The sequence below is a fragment of the Dendrobates tinctorius genome, unplaced genomic scaffold, assembly GCF_039654945.1.
Source record: "Dendrobates tinctorius isolate UK_male_01 unplaced genomic scaffold, ASM3965494v1 ptg000006l, whole genome shotgun sequence".
Lineage (NCBI taxonomy): Eukaryota > Metazoa > Chordata > Amphibia > Anura > Dendrobatidae > Dendrobates > Dendrobates tinctorius.
Window position 1 is genome coordinate 1,935,536 of NW_027361674.1, and position 15,852 is coordinate 1,951,387.

Consider the following 15,852-nt stretch of genomic DNA (forward strand, 5'->3'; position numbering starts at 1 on the left):
AAGGACAACTATGACATCTAATGGCCATAGCTGGAACAGCACTTAAGAAATGTCTTGCTGCACATGAATGGGCAGAACACAGTGTCTTCTATCGCATTCCAGTGCAGGTGCACTTGTCTCTGCGCTTTGCAGTACTTTGCTTTGAGCTAGGCAGGGCAGAGACGTGTTCCTGCACAGAAGCGTGATGGGGGAGATTGTGTGGATGATGTAGGTTGCATCATCCACAGGAAGGAGGACTGTGCTTCAGACGCCAGACCTCACAGCTGGTATGGTGGCACTGAGACTTTAATAGTATTTACTGTTGAACACGATGATGGAAGACAGACCTGATTGCTCTCTCCTTCACCATTCAGCTAATGACCTGAAGATGTGAGAATGATCTAGATTGTGCCTGCCGTGCCTCAGACCACACGTGAGGTTGTTACTGGATTGTGCCTCCGACCACACGTGAGGATGTTGCTAGATTGTGCCTCAGACCACACGTGAGGATGTTACTAGATTGTACCGGCCGTGCATCAGACCACACGTGAGGACATTACTAGACTGTATCTACCGTGTGCATTAGACCACACGTGAGGACATTACTACATTACTAGATTGTACCCGCCATGTGCATCAGACCACACCTGAGGACATTACTACATTACTAGATTGTACCCGATGTGTGCATCAGACCACACGTGAGGACATTCCTACATTACTAGATGGTACCCGCCATGCATCAGACCACACGTGATGACATTCCTACATTATGCCTGCCATGCCTCAAAGTTCCACAGAAAGCAGAGTAGAAAGTTGGTCATTGTATTTTAAGTCAGTACTTGTGGGGGATCATTACTGTATATACAGGAGATGTGGTGGGTAAATACTTCATATAAAGATCTGTGTGGCCCGGTACTGTATAGTGACGTGAAAAACTTTTTGCTCCCCCCCTTCCTGATTTTTTACTCTTTTTCATGTTTGTCATACTTATATTTTTCAGAGTAACAAACAAATTAAAATATTTGACAAAGATAGCACAAGTAAACACAAAATTCAATTTGTAAATGAAGGTCTTTATTATTAATGGGGAAAAAATACAGGGCCCTGTTTGAAAGTGATTGCCCCTACTTTATGTTTTCACTGTCGTTTGTCACATCTTTGAAAAGCAAAGTTCAGTTTCCCTAGCCACACCCAGCCTTGATTACTGCCACACCTGTTCTCAATCAAAAAATCACTTAAATAGGACCCACCTGACAAAGTGAAGTAGACAAAAAGATCCTCAAAAGGTAAACATCATGCTGCGTTCCGAAGAAATTCATGAACAAATGAGATGGAAAGTAATTCAGATCTATCAGTCTGGAAAAGGTTATAAAGCCATTTCTAAAGCTTTGAGACTCCAGCGAACCACAGTGAGATCCATTATCCACAAATGGAGAGAACATGGTACAGTGGTGAACCTTCCCAGGAGTGGTCTGATCATTAAAGTAAAAACATACTGGGGGGAGATGAAGAGGTTAAAGAAATTGGCATTTTTTAAGTTGTATTTATTTTTATTCTATATGAAAAAAAATATTTTCTTCAACTGTACAATATAGGAACATAGAGATACTGTCACGATGTGACTGGCCCTGCGTGACGCGACCCGATGATCGGTCGGTCACCAAACAACAAGACAAAACAAGGGGACTCCAGGGACACAATCCTTGCAATAGGGAACGGGGAAAGGGACACCTCCTGCACTCTCCTGAGGCTGTGTCCTGGACTAACCTGACTTCCCTGACGGCTTCTTTCAAACCGTCGCCGACAAGGATACCTCAGCCCTCACTTGACCTCCACCTATCCCTCACTAGGGAATTGGCTAGTGCGGACACTGGTCCCACCACTGCACTAATACAACACCAAGAAAAATAACAGACAGGGAAAAACAAACAACACTTAGCTTTCTCTGCTGTCATGCACAGGACAGCAGAGTAAAGCACCCAAACTCAGCTTTCAGCAGAAACACCACTGCTCCAGAAAGCTCCTCTCTTCAGCAGCATTACCACTGCTCCAGATAAGCTGAACCACCTCTGCACCAGGTAAGACCAGTCTTCACAACGGTTGGTTTCCAAAGGACCTGTATTACCAACAGTCAGCTGGTGCACCAGGTGATATTATATAGGAAGGTGGGAGTGGTCCCCACCAGCACCAGCAGACTAACTAAACATGTAGTAACACCAGCGGCCACCGGGGGGGAAAAACTGACATTAAACCCCGATGGCCTGAAAGGAAAAAATTTATATCAGAGAAGCCCAAACTGACACAGATCCAAAAATGGATCGTGACAGATATACTTTGTACACAATGTACAAAGTATATCTGTCACGATCCATTTTTGGATCTGTGTCAGTTTGGGCTTCTCTGATATAAATTTTTTCCTTTCAGGCCGTCGGGGGTTTATGTCAGTTTTTCATTGCAATGCATCTCTGTACCTATATCATCTGCTTCTGAACTCACAACCTGCAATACAGCTCACTATTAACAAATGTTGCAATCTTTTTTCAGTATGGGATGTAGATCGCTGATAGAGCTGTTACCTGTGGGCATTATTTTTCATGATTTTAATATGCTTTGAATAAAGTTTTTAGTTTATTTCTATTTTTTAATGGTGATGCAGAGTTTTTTCTCTCTTTATATATACTCAATTCCAATGTCATCACTGATACAATTGTGCTCAAAAGTTTACATACCCCGGCAGAACTTTTGCTCTCTTGGCCTTTATTCAGAGAGTATGAATGATAACACCAAAACTTTTTCTCCACTCCTCATGGTTAGTGTTTGGGTGAAACCAATTATTTTCAAACTACTGTGGTTTCTCTTTTTTTTTTTAATTATAATGACCACCCAAAACATCCAAATGACCCTGATCAAAAGTTTACATACTCTGGTGATTTTGGCCTGATAACATGCACAGAAGTTGACACAACTGGGTTTGAATGGGTACTAAAGGTAACATCCTCACCTGTGACCTGTTTGCTTGTAATTAGTGTGTGTGTATTAGGCTATGTGCACATGTACGGAATTGCCGCAGAAATTTCTGCGGCAATTCTGCAACTCCCTGCCGCGGGAAATCCGCATGCGTAATTCTCATGAAAAAATAGCGTTTTGCAAGCGTAATTAGCTTGCAGAATGCTAGCGTTTTCCAAGCGATCTGTAGCATCACTTGGAAAACTGATTGATAGGTTGGTCACACTCGTCAATCATAGTGTTTGACAAGTGTAGCCAACTTTTTACTTTTGAGGCTGCCTATGCGGCATCAATAGTAAAAGATATGATGTTAAAAATAGTGAAAAAAATAAAAAAGCGTGATATTCTCACCTTCCTGCAGCCCCGCAGCCTTCTTGATCCTCGCGATGCTCCCGGCAAGTCCCGTTCCCAACGATGCCTTGCGACAATGATCCCAGATTGCGTAGCATCACGCGAGACTGCTACGTCATCACAGGTCATTGTTGCAAGGCATCACTAGGAACGGGACTTGCCGGGAGCATCGCTGAGGCCTGGGAGCGCTGCGGGGGACACCGGAAGGTGAGAATGTCACGATTTTTTATTTTAATTCTTTTTTTTAACAGTGGTATGGTACCCAGGGCCCGGAGGAGAGTCTCTTATCCTCCAGTCCCTGGGTAGAATTCACACATTTTCCGCTTAATTTGCGCATGGTGGGCATAGCCACATGCAGAAAGTAAGCAGAACAATGCATTCCTATGTGTGCGGAATTCCCGCGATTCCGCACAAAGAATGAACATGTTGCGTATTTTTCCGCGATGCGATTCCGCCGCGGAAAAATATGCAGCATTAGCACAGCATGTGCGGAATGCCATTGAATTCAATGGGTTGTGGATTTTTATTTATTCCGCACGTGTGCACATAGCCTAAAAGCTGAGTGAGTTTCTGGGATCCAGACAGACTCTTGCATCTTTCATCCAGCCACTGACGTAGCTGGATTGTGAGTCATGGGGAAAGCAACAGAATTGCCACCAGATCTACGGGAAAAGGTAGTTGAAATGTATAAAACAGGAAAGGGATACAAAAAGATATCCAAGGAATTGATAATGCCAGTCAGCAGCTTTAAAACTGTGATTAATCAAAAATGGAAAATCAGGGGCTCTGTAAAAACAAAACCACGGTCAGGTAGACCAACAAAAATTTCGTCCACAACTGCCAGGAAAATTGTTTGGTGTTAGGGACAGTGGAACACACTAAATATTAAATAACGTAAAGTGCGTTTGCCGCCCGGGGTCCACCATGCAGAAGGTGTAAACACTGCTGCTATATAATGGCGGACGTGTAATAAGGAGATATAACGCACGTGGATTAGACGTCACCCGGGGTGCGCTGAGCGATCTCTGTTTATTCACAGAGACGCCTACGTGTTAAACACAAAAGGCTAAGTCTGTTAACGTCACAGGTCTCAGAGGAGTGCACGCACGATATATGGTCACAGGAGCTGGGCCCTAGGCAGAGAGTCAGAGTCCGTCTAGACCTACCTTGCGTGCGGCGTCGCAACTGCAGATGCCAAGAGGATCTGCAGACTGCAGCGCAGCGGCAGACACTGCCGCTAATCGACAATGCCCAGTAGCAGGGGCACTGTCGGACGCTAGCACTGTGGAGGATGCTAATGTGACTAGTAGCTTGCCACTGGCTGGCGCTGACTCTAAACCTAAGTCCCTAGACACTCTCGTAATATCAAAGGGAGGGGATCTTAATGAGCCATTCGCAGGTTCATGCATCCATCATCATTCACACAGTAAGCAACTAGAGACTATACTAGCGCATGGCCGAGCGGCCATACGAACCTTTTATAGCCGGGACCTTCCGGAAGCTTCCAGATCCATGAGATGGACCAATTAGATCACGAGAAGGACCTGGGCATGTGACTCCCGATCTCCAATGGGAGATCGTCTCGTGAGCATGCCCAGTAGAGCGACGGAGGGACTTAGCCTCTGGAGCGATTTGCTGCTGAGCAGCCTACATTGCTATTGCTGACCCAAAGGTGGCAGCAACTGCCAGACCCACAGAGCAAGAGTGGGCAGAGCGTTTGAGACACCAGGACTGCTGAGCAATCTCCTCTGCGGTCGATAGATAATGGGAGACCGCAGAATGTGAGGCTCTGGATTCCTGTTGAGCCGCTGCAGGAACCCGACGCCTAACAGTTTGGGATGCAAAAACTCACAAATAACATCAGCTGAAATACTGGACTAGCGATGTGGCTGTTTCAAGATGCACAATAAGGAGGCACTTGAAGAAAAATGGGCTGCATGGTCGAGTCACCAGAAGAATGCCATTACTGCGCAAATGCCACAAAAAATCTCGTCTACAATATGCAAAACAGCACAAAGACAAGCCTCAAAACTTCTGGAACAAGTTAATTTGGAGTGATGAGACTAAAATTGAACTTTTTGGCCATAACCATAAACTTAACATTTGGAGAGAGTTCACCAAGGCTTATGATGAAAGGAACACCTTTCCTTCTGTAAAGCACAGAGGTGGATTGTTGATGATTTGGGGATGTGTGAGCTACAAAGGCACAGAAAACTTGGTCATAGTTGAAGGAAAGATTAATTCAGCAAGTTATCAGCAAATACTGGAGGCAAATTTACAATCATCAGCCTGGAAGCTGCGCATGGGATGTACTTGGACTTTCCAACATGATAACGATCTAAAACACGTAGGTCAAGTTGACATGTCATTGGCTATAGCAGAATGAACAAAGTGGAGGTTCTGGAGTGGCCATTTCAGTCTCCTGACCTCAATATCATTGAGACACTCTGGGGAGATCTCAAATGCGCTGTTCATGCTAGACAGCACAGGAATTTATAGGAACTGCAGGCATTTTGCCAAGAAGAGTGGGCACCTTTACCATCTGAGAAATTAAAAAACCTTATCCATAACTACCACAAATGACTTCAAGCTCTCATTGATGTTAAAGGGGGCAATACAGAGTATTAAAAAATGTGGTATGTAAACTTTTGATCAGGGTCATTTGGATGTTTTGGGTTGTCATTATGATTTAAAAAGAGAAAACACAGTAGTTTGACAATAAATGGCTTCACCCAACCACTAACGATGACTGGAGAAAAAGTTTTGGTGTTATCATTCATATTCTCTGTAAAAATTACAAGAAAGCAAAAGTTCTGCTGGGGTATGTAGACTTTTGAGCACAATTGTATCAGTGATGACATCGGTTACATTATATAATATTAACGTCTGCTGTGACTGGAATGTATTAGCACCTAAAATATTGCCCCAAACTACAAGTAAGGCCAGGATCACATAGTACAGGTACATTTCAACATATATTTTACCTTCCATCCCACCGTGACCCAGACCCCCAACTGATCTACTGAAACTCTTATATCATGAAAGGAATTTATAGTAAGCCTAGTTCAGGATAAAAGAAGGGGTCTGGGTGAAAGCGAACATTCAGCACTAGTCTAGCCCAGAGACTATGGGACAATATGGTGGGCAACAATGACCTTAGCGATTAGATATAGTATGTGTTCTCGTGTAAAATACAGGCTTTACACATGGTTGCCTTCTTGGGAACAGTAATATTACTCATCGTCCCCACCACACACGAGGAGAGTATTCCTGTAGTCTCCAGATGTGTCACCCCTAATTGCCTGGTGCAGAGATTTCCCAAAGTTATTTCGGTACTCCTTCCTGATGTCAAGCAAATCTATTTCACTCCTGGAAACCATAACTCTAACCAAAGTGGAATCATCAGTGCCAGCTCCCTTTACTGCATTATGCAGAGTTTCTGCAAGATACGCAGGGTCACTTTGGACACTCTTCACTATGGCAAGAAGAAGGCTTTCTAGGTTACCACACGTCTCCCTGCAAATGCTCTCTTCAATCTGGTACCCAAAGATGGCCATGTACTTATCAAATGTTTTCCTTAGGTGGGCAATGCTGCGTGTTCCCAGTATAGTGATGAACTTTTCTTCATCTGTACCCCATTTAAGTTCACCAGCTAGAAATAAATTCTGAGCGTCCTTCTCAAAAAGAGCATCATTCACCTTGGAGTCAGGGTCCATGTTTGCCTAGACAAGGAAAACCAACATTCTCAGAAAGTAACCAGATGTATCTCCCGTGATGCTGTCCTCCAGTTCACGTTCATACTCTTCTTTATAAACTTTTTTGATATGACTGATTTCAGCTGGAGTTCTTGAAGCAAGAATTTCAATGAGCACTTTTTCATCAGTGCCACCACCCTTGATAGCATTAAAACATCAGAAAGAGGAAAAAATCCTCCAAAAAAAATCAAGGGAAAACCAGACAGGCCTAAATACATCTGCACTAACCAGGGTGCAGGGGACCCAAGTAAAATGGCAACTGCACAGGTGCAATAATACCAAATGAAATAGCCACCCTACAATCAGGGATTGGCCATGTGGTACACCAGTGCAAAAAAATAATCCGCATGTGGCAGTGTTCACACTGGTTCACAGCCTCTTAGTAACACCATAGAGGGGAGCTGCCCAGTGCTAACTAGAATGCATCCCGTGTGAACAGAGGCCACAGTTAGCAGAACCATTTGGGCCCAACTGCACCCTGAAAAAAATATACAGTGCACAAAAACATATCAATATATGTAAGGTATTAGATGATATTATGATATCTGGTTAGTGCAGATGTATTTAGGCCTGTCTGGTTTTCACCCTTGATAGCATGTCTGAGTTCATATGCATCATACAGATTGGATGGAGTCATTAGTGCAATTATCACCTTCTCAAGTTTCCCAGTAAGTTCAGATTTTAGGTTGTCAACAAGATCTTTGCCAAATAAAGTCTTAAAAGCAACACCAATTTGTTGATGCTGATCATTGCTTCTTGAGGTGAGGATTTTCATTATTGTGTCTTCCTCAGTACCCAATCCCTTCATAGCTTTGCGGAGAGCCTCTGCATCATCATTGGCTTTGAAACCGCTGAAATCCTTTATGGTTCCTTTTGTGGACTTCGCCATTTTGCTTCTGATGTGCTTCTGGAGCAGCATTGCCCTCATTTCCCTCCATATTAAAATCATGAAAAATAATGCCCACAGGTAACAGCTCTTTCACTGATCTACAGCCCACACTGAAAAAAAGATTGCAACATTTGTTAATAGTGAGCTGTATTGCAGGCTGTGAGTTCAGAAGCAGTTTATATGGGTACAGAGATACATTGCTATGTACAAAGTATCTCTATGTTCCTGTATTGTACAGTTGAGAAAATATTTTTTTTTCATATAAAATAAAAATAAATACAACTTACAAAAATGCCAATTTCTTTAACCTCTCCCCCCTCCCCCAGTATGTTTTTACTTTAATGACCAGAACACTCCTGGGAAGGTTCACTACTGTACCATGTTTTCACCATTTGTAGAAAATGGATCTCACTGTGGTTCGCTAGAGTCTCCAAACTTTAGAAATGGCTTTATAACCTTTTCCAGACTGATAGATCTGAATTACTTTCCATCTCATTTGTTCATGAATTTCTTTGGATCGCAGCATGATGTTTACCTTTTGAGGATCTTTTTGTCTACTTCACTTTGTCAGGTGGGTCCTAGTTAAGTGATTTTTTGATTGAGAACAGGTGTGGCAGTAATTAGGCCTGCGTGTGGCTAGGGAAATTGAACTTTGCTTTTCAAAGATGTGACAAATCACAGTTAAAACATAAAGTAGGAGCAATGACTTTCAAACAGGGCCCTGTATTTTTCCTCATTAATAATAAAGACCTTCATTTACAAATTGAATTTTGTGTTTACTTGTGCTATCTGTTGTGAATTCCCTGGCTCAGACTTCTGAGCCGAAGTTCCCCCTGCTCCCTCCGGTGGTTACTGGAGGTAGTGGAGCTGGCTAGATTGACAGAGGTCTGCCACCTGATGATGATGATGACTGGAGATCTGAGGTTACTGATTGGAGTATTTAAGTCTGCAGACTTCCTGCAATCCCTGCTGGTGATTGCTTTCCTGTGCATTCAGAGGTCAGATGTCTCCTGCCCTGATCCTGCATTGTTCAGTGAAGTGGTTCATTTGCTAATCCTTTACTTCTGATCTTGTTTTGTCTCTTTCTGCTTGTTGTGCAGGTTCAGCTTGCTCCTCTGGGGGCTGTGCTGGACCACCGCTCCATATGTTACAGCCTGTGTCAGTTTGTTCAGTCCCCTGTTATATTGGTCTCTTTTGCTTTGCTTCCAGTTCTTACCGGAGTGCTGATATAGTGGCGGCGAAGTCGTGTGACTTCAGTGCTTTTTTGAACATCAGACGTGTTGGATTTTTCAGGGTTTTTGCGTGATTGCAGACAGTGTCTTTCCTGTCCTGTCTAGTCAGTTTGGGCCCTATCGTTTGCTCAGTCTATTTTTCTGCCTGCGTTTGTGTTTCATCTTGTCTCACCGACAATATATGTTTGGGGGCTAGCTATTCCTTTTGGGGTCTGCTCCTGGGCAGTTTAGATTTCACCTTTCTTGCTTTAGGCTTAGTTAGCTCTCCGGCTGTGCCGAGGCGTCTAGGGCATCGTAGGTACACTCCACGGCTACTGCTAGTTGTGTGGATAGGATCAGGGGTCTGCAATCCGCTTAGTTAACAACCTCTCTGGTTTTCTGGTGGCTTAGCCTGTTCCTGCCATCCTCCTCGGTGACCCATTCATAACAGCTATCTTTGTCAAATATTTTAATTTGTTTGCTACTCTGAAAAATGTAAGTATGACAAAAATGAAAAAGAGTTAAAAAAAAATCAGGAGGGGAATTAAGAGAAACTTTAGATAAAAAATATTTGCAATACATGGAAAAATCTAAACGTTTTTTCTATGACCTATCGGACAAGTGCGGGAGACCATTATCCAGACTGCTCCATCCACGTGCGTCAGCTACATTTATTCCCTTTGTTAAAAAACAAAATGGCAGGGATACACACAACCCAAAAGAAATTGTGGATCTCTTTCAGTCTTACTATGAGAATTTATACAACATTAAGAACCAATTCGCAGATATGCCCCCATTAGACCTCTCCTATAAGATAAAATAATACATTCAGGAAACATCCCTACCTGTGTTGAGTAGTTCAGCTCTGAAAGCTTTAGAGGAGGAGATTTCAATAGAGGAGATCGATTTGGCAATACGGTCCTCTCTGTCGGGTAAATGCCCTGGTCCAGACGGATTCACACCGGCGTTTTATAAAAACTTTAGGGAACAACTCTCTCCAATAATGGCAAAAACTTTCAGTGCTATTGATGAAGGTACTGGATTTGTTCCCCAGTCTCTAGAAGAACACATTAGTGTGCTCCCTAAGCCAGGTAAAGACCCTTCAATAATTGCCAACTTTAGGCCGATTTCTCTCTTAAACATGGACATTAAATTATTTTCAAAAATCTTAGCTGAGAGGCTAGCCCCTTTACTTCCTTCCCTGGTCAATAATGATCAGGTGGGATTCGTCAAAGGACGAGAAGCCCGGGATAATACTAATAAGACATTACTTATCATCTCCAAGGCAAAAACTAGCTCCACACCACTAGGTCTTTTATCTGTAGATGCAGAGAAGGCTTTCGATAGAGTCCATTGGGGGTTTATGGAGGAAGCCTTGAGACAGATAGGTCTAGGTCCTCACTTTCTACAGAAAATCTTAGCCTTATATAATGGTCCAACAGCGTAAGTTAGAATAAATGGTTCATTATCCAGCCCATTTAAGATCAACAATGGGACCAAACAGGGCTGCCCACTTTCTCCATTACTTTACGTAGTGGTAACGGAACACCTAGCCAACGCTATCAGAAATAATAGCAATATTCATGGATACACGATAGGACCTAACTCTTACAAAACAGCTCTGTATGCAGATGATTTACTCCTTTATATCTCACAACCACAAATATCGTTTCCAATGATTTAAAAAGAATTTGGTAGGTTCGGATCACTTAGTAATTTTAAAGTCAATTATTCCAAATCAGAAGCCTTAAATATATCATTTTCTCAGAATGAGGTCCTTCAAATCATGAATAAATTTCCATTTAAATGGCAAGGAGAGTCATTGAAATATCTAGGGGTTGTGGTCCCTTCTGATCCTAATAAATTGTTCGAGCTTAAATATCAAGCTTTATTAAGCAGAACATACAGAGACCTAGCTAATTATAGTAAATGTAAACTATCCCGGTTTGGAAGAATGAATGCTATTCCATGTGTATCTCTCTCCCCATCACACTCCATATGTGTCTCACGCATCATACTATATGTGTGTCTCTCTGTCTCCCATCAGTTTGTCAGCCATACTAAATGTATCTTCACCCCCTCCATTCTGGCCATTCACTGCAGACCTGCAGGTCCTCCTTATCTTACTGAGGGATGAGTCACAGACAGCTCCCCCCTCCTCTTCTCAGGCATTTTACTCCTGTCAATTTAGGATCTGTAGTGAAGCAATAATGCTTCTGTTAGCAGATCCTAATGACAGGAGACAAAGTGACAGCCAAGGGCTCCATGAACATGGCAGCAGAACACTCCCACTACTGTGACTTGTGCAGCCCACAGAGGCGTGCCCAGCTCACAGCAGTGATAGTTGCCTTAGGGTCTGTGCACACGTTGCGGAATCGTGTGCGGATCCGCAGTGGATTTGGCCCTGCGAATCCGCTGCAGATCCGCAAGTGATGTACAATACAATGTTAGCCTATGGAAAATAAAAACCGCTGTGCACATGCTGTGGAAAAATCCGAGCGGAAACGCAGCGGTTTATTTTCCGCAGTAACTTCCACCTGATGAAGACGGATCCTCCGTCGAAACGCGTTGTGGTTTAACCCCATCTCTTGTCTGAGTCTCTTTCCTGCGCTCCTAAGACCGTTTCCATTTTCTCATTGCTCCTATCCTCCATTGGAGGTTTTCGGCTAGAGCTGCGGTGGAGACCTGACATATTTGTCTGCCCCTGGGTTGCTTCCTAAGCGCTCCTCTATGACCGCTTATCACTGACTCTTAAGATATATGGGTCAGACATAGATCTCCCTGAGAATCTTCATCCAGAGCTTATTATAACTGAAAGGCGGCATTATCAGTGTGAGACATGTAATGACTGACAGTCCGTTCTCCCCATCTACACGACTCACACCAGTAATGCCTCCTTTCATTTGCATCAAGCGCTGGAGGCAGATTCTCAGGGAGATCTATGTCCGGCCCATAGATCTTAACATCTCTTTTACATATTAAGAAAAATGTGGATTTCTCTTGAATAAGACATCAGATCACAGATATCAAGGTATCGTGTTGTTCAGCCTCCTATGACCCACATAGCCATATAGACGGCTTAGGAGGGCTCATGCTAGTGACAGATTTCATACAAATGCTGCTGGGCACTACACGTCTTGGAAAAAATAATAAAAAAAGAAAACAAAAATAAGCTGACCTCATAACAGTAACACACAAAAGGAACAAACACGATCAAAACCTCCAAAGAGATTATTAGAATATGCAAAAAATTATTTTATGAAATAAATGGGTACAAGGAGAGGAAGAGTTCCACCTAATGGCACATGTACAAGTAGGGCGCTCACAAGGACCAAATATAAAATATTAAGGTGGCAATGAGAATGTGTATCTATGACACAAAATCAAGCAATTGCTCATTCCCCATATAGCCTAATAGATCAGTGTTGCACCCCCTGCACCAAATAAGTGTCCAGGCAACAAGTGCACCAATCATAGTCAAATCTGTGGCGTCATGTGTCAGTACGGGCGCCAGCCTGATGTAAACATCAAGAACGTCGCAACCACTTAATGTGATGCCTGCGGACTATGATTGGTGCACTTGTTGCCTGGACACTTATTTGTCATAATCAATGGACGCTACTGCTATTGGTTGATGGGGATTTTTATACCCTTGCTTCCCCTCATCCCACACTCCTTGAGAAAGGCTCATACCGCCAAAATGCACGTCGGGGAGGACGCCCCTGGACTTACTCCTGACTTCCAAATAGGTAACAGCATCAATTGATGGAAATTTAACATGATGTATTTGGTACAGGGGGTACAACATTGATCTACAGTGCCTTGGAAAAGTATTCGGCCCCCTGGAACTTTTCAACCTTTTCTCACATATGCTTCAAACAAAGATACCAAATGTAAATTTTTGGTGAAGAATCAACAACAAGTGGAACACAATTGTGAAGTTGAATGAAATTTATTGGTTATTTTAAATTTTTGTGGAAAATCAAAAACTGAAAAGCGGGGCGTGCAATATTATTCAGTCCCTTTAACTTAATACTTTGTTGCGCCACCTTTTGCTACAATTATAGCTGCAAGTCGCTTTGGGAATGTCTCTATTAGTTTTGTACATCGAGAGACTGAATTTCTTGCCCATTCTTCCTTGGCAAACAGCTCGAGTTCAGTGATGGAGATCGTTTGTGAACAGCAGTTTTCAACTCTTTCCACAGATTTTCGATTGGATTCAGGTCTGGACTTTGACTTGGCCATTCTAACACCTGGATACGTTTATTTGTGAACCATTCCATTGAAGATTTTGCTTTATGTTTGAGAAGACAACTCTCCGTCCCAGTCTCAGGTCCTTTGCAGACTCCAACAGGTTTTCTTCAAGAATGGTCCTGTATTTGGCTCCATCCATCTTCCCATCAATTTTAACCATTTTCTCTGTCCCTCCTGAAGAAAAGCAGGCCCAAACCATGATGCTGCCACCACCATGTTTGACAGTGGGGATGGTGTGTTCAGGGTGATGAACTGTGTTGCCTTTACGTCAAACATATCATTTGGCATTTTGCCAAAAAGTTCAATTTTGGTTTCATCTGACCAGAGCACCTTCTTCCACATGTTTGGTGTGTCTCCTAGGTGGCTTGTTGCAAACTTTAGACAACACTTTTTATGGATATCTTTGAGAAATGGCTTTCTTCTTGCCACTCTTCCATAAAGGCCAGATTTGTGCAGTATACGACTGATTGTTGTCCTATGGACAGACTGTCCCACCTCAGCTGTAGGTCTCTGCAGTTCATGCAGAGTGATCATGGGCCTCTTGGCTGCATCTCTGATCAGTCTTCTTCTTGTTTGAGATGAAAGTTTAGAGGGACAGCCGAGTCTTGGTAGATTTGCAGTGGTATGATACTCCTTCCATTTCAATATGATCGCTTGCACAGTGCTCCTTGGGATGTTTAAAGTTTTGGAAATCATTTTGTATCCAAATCTGGCTATAAACTTCTCCACAACAGTATCACGGACCTGCCTGTTGTGTTCCTTGGTCTTCATGATGCTCTCTGTGCTTCAAACAGAACCCTGAGACTATCACAGAGCAGGTGCATTTATACGGAGACTTGATTGCACACAGGTGGATTATATTTATCATCATTAGCCATTTAGGACAGCATTGGATCATTCAGAGATCCACAATGAACTTCTGGAGTGAGTTTGCTGCACTGAAAGTAAAGGGGCCGAATAATATTGCACAACCCACTTTTCAGTTTCTGACTTTTCCTAAAAATTTAAAATAACCAAAAAATTTCATTAAAGTTCACAATTGTGTTCCACTTGTTGTTCATTCTTCACCAAAGATTTATATTTAGTATCTTTATGTTTGAAGCATGATATATGGGAAAAGATTTAAAAGTTCCAGGGGGCCGAATACTTTCGCAAGGCACTGTATTAGGCTATATGGGGAATGTGCATTACTATTGCTTGATTTTGTGTCATAGACAAGCATTCTCATTGCCACCTTAATATTTTATCTTTGGTCCTTGTGAGCGCCCTTCTTGTACATGTGCTATTAGGTGGAACTCTTCCTCTCCTTGTACCCATTCATTTAATAAAATAATTTTTTGCGTATTCTAATAATCTCTTTGGAATTTTTGATCTCGCTTGTTCCTTTTGTGTGTTATAGTTTTTGCGATTTTTCCAATATTGTCCATTGATGTGTAACCACACTATACTATCATTTTATTTGAGGTTACTATTAGTGTGATGTTTTTCATGAGGTATTTATACTTTTCATAACAGTGCAGTGAATATGATTACAAAAGCAGCACGCTGATAGAAATGATATCATTTTGCTTTCAGTGCAGAAAATCAAAGTTTCTCCCTATATCTCAAGCTGTCTCCTGCATGTTTTAACCCTTAATAGACACATCTCAAAAGAATCATCACTCCATGTTCTTCAATTTTAAAGGTAATCTGTCATCCCATTCATCCTGCCTGTGGTTCTGGCAACGTTATTGCAGTCATGTAGGATTTGGGGTACGTCCATAAGTTCAGAAAAATCTGGCAGGAAAAGCGCAGCATAAAATAGGTGTATTTTTTAAGGTGTTTTTCCCCATTTAATGGAATAGGCGAAAAACATAGAGTTGACCTGCTGAAGATATGAGAATGCTTCAAATCTGCAAGGAAAAAATAAGTAACATGTGCACGAGATTATAGACATCTCATTCACTTTCCTGGTGCTGTAAATTGCTGCGTCCTTGAATTACTGCCCTTTGTCAAGCATAAAAAATACCTTGAAAAGCCATCTGTGACTAGGTGACTCGGCTGTGAGACAGTTCTTAGTGCCATTTGCCAGCACCACTCCATTTCCAAAGGCCTCTCCCTAAAAGTTTATATGCAGGGAACTGTCAGTCTAGCGGAGTGGAGTGTGTAGAGAAGAGGCTGGGGACCGGTCTTGGACTAGTTGTGAAGTACAGTATTCAGATGTACGGGACATCTTGTTCTTCGGGATCCATTTTTGTGCTTGCAACGCCTTTTTGTTGTTTACGAGTTAAATTTTGTAACTTAACTAAATGAAAGTTCACGGCTGTTATGAAACCAGACTGTTCTAGCTTGTACAAGATATGAGATATGAGATGAGACCCTAAAAGAATGTGCTATTGTTCTATATTCTACGTCATGCAGCTGG

General features: G+C 42.4%; 1 protein-coding gene and 1 pseudogene across 3 annotated transcripts in view; one reads left to right on the forward strand and one right to left on the reverse strand.

Moving 5' to 3' along the window:
- Positions 1-15,852, forward strand: part of LRRC14B (leucine rich repeat containing 14B) — a 404,837-nt gene that overhangs the window by 297,523 nt on the left and 91,462 nt on the right. The window lies entirely within an intron of this gene.
- Positions 6,573-8,002, reverse strand: LOC141084864 (annexin A5-like; annotated as a pseudogene).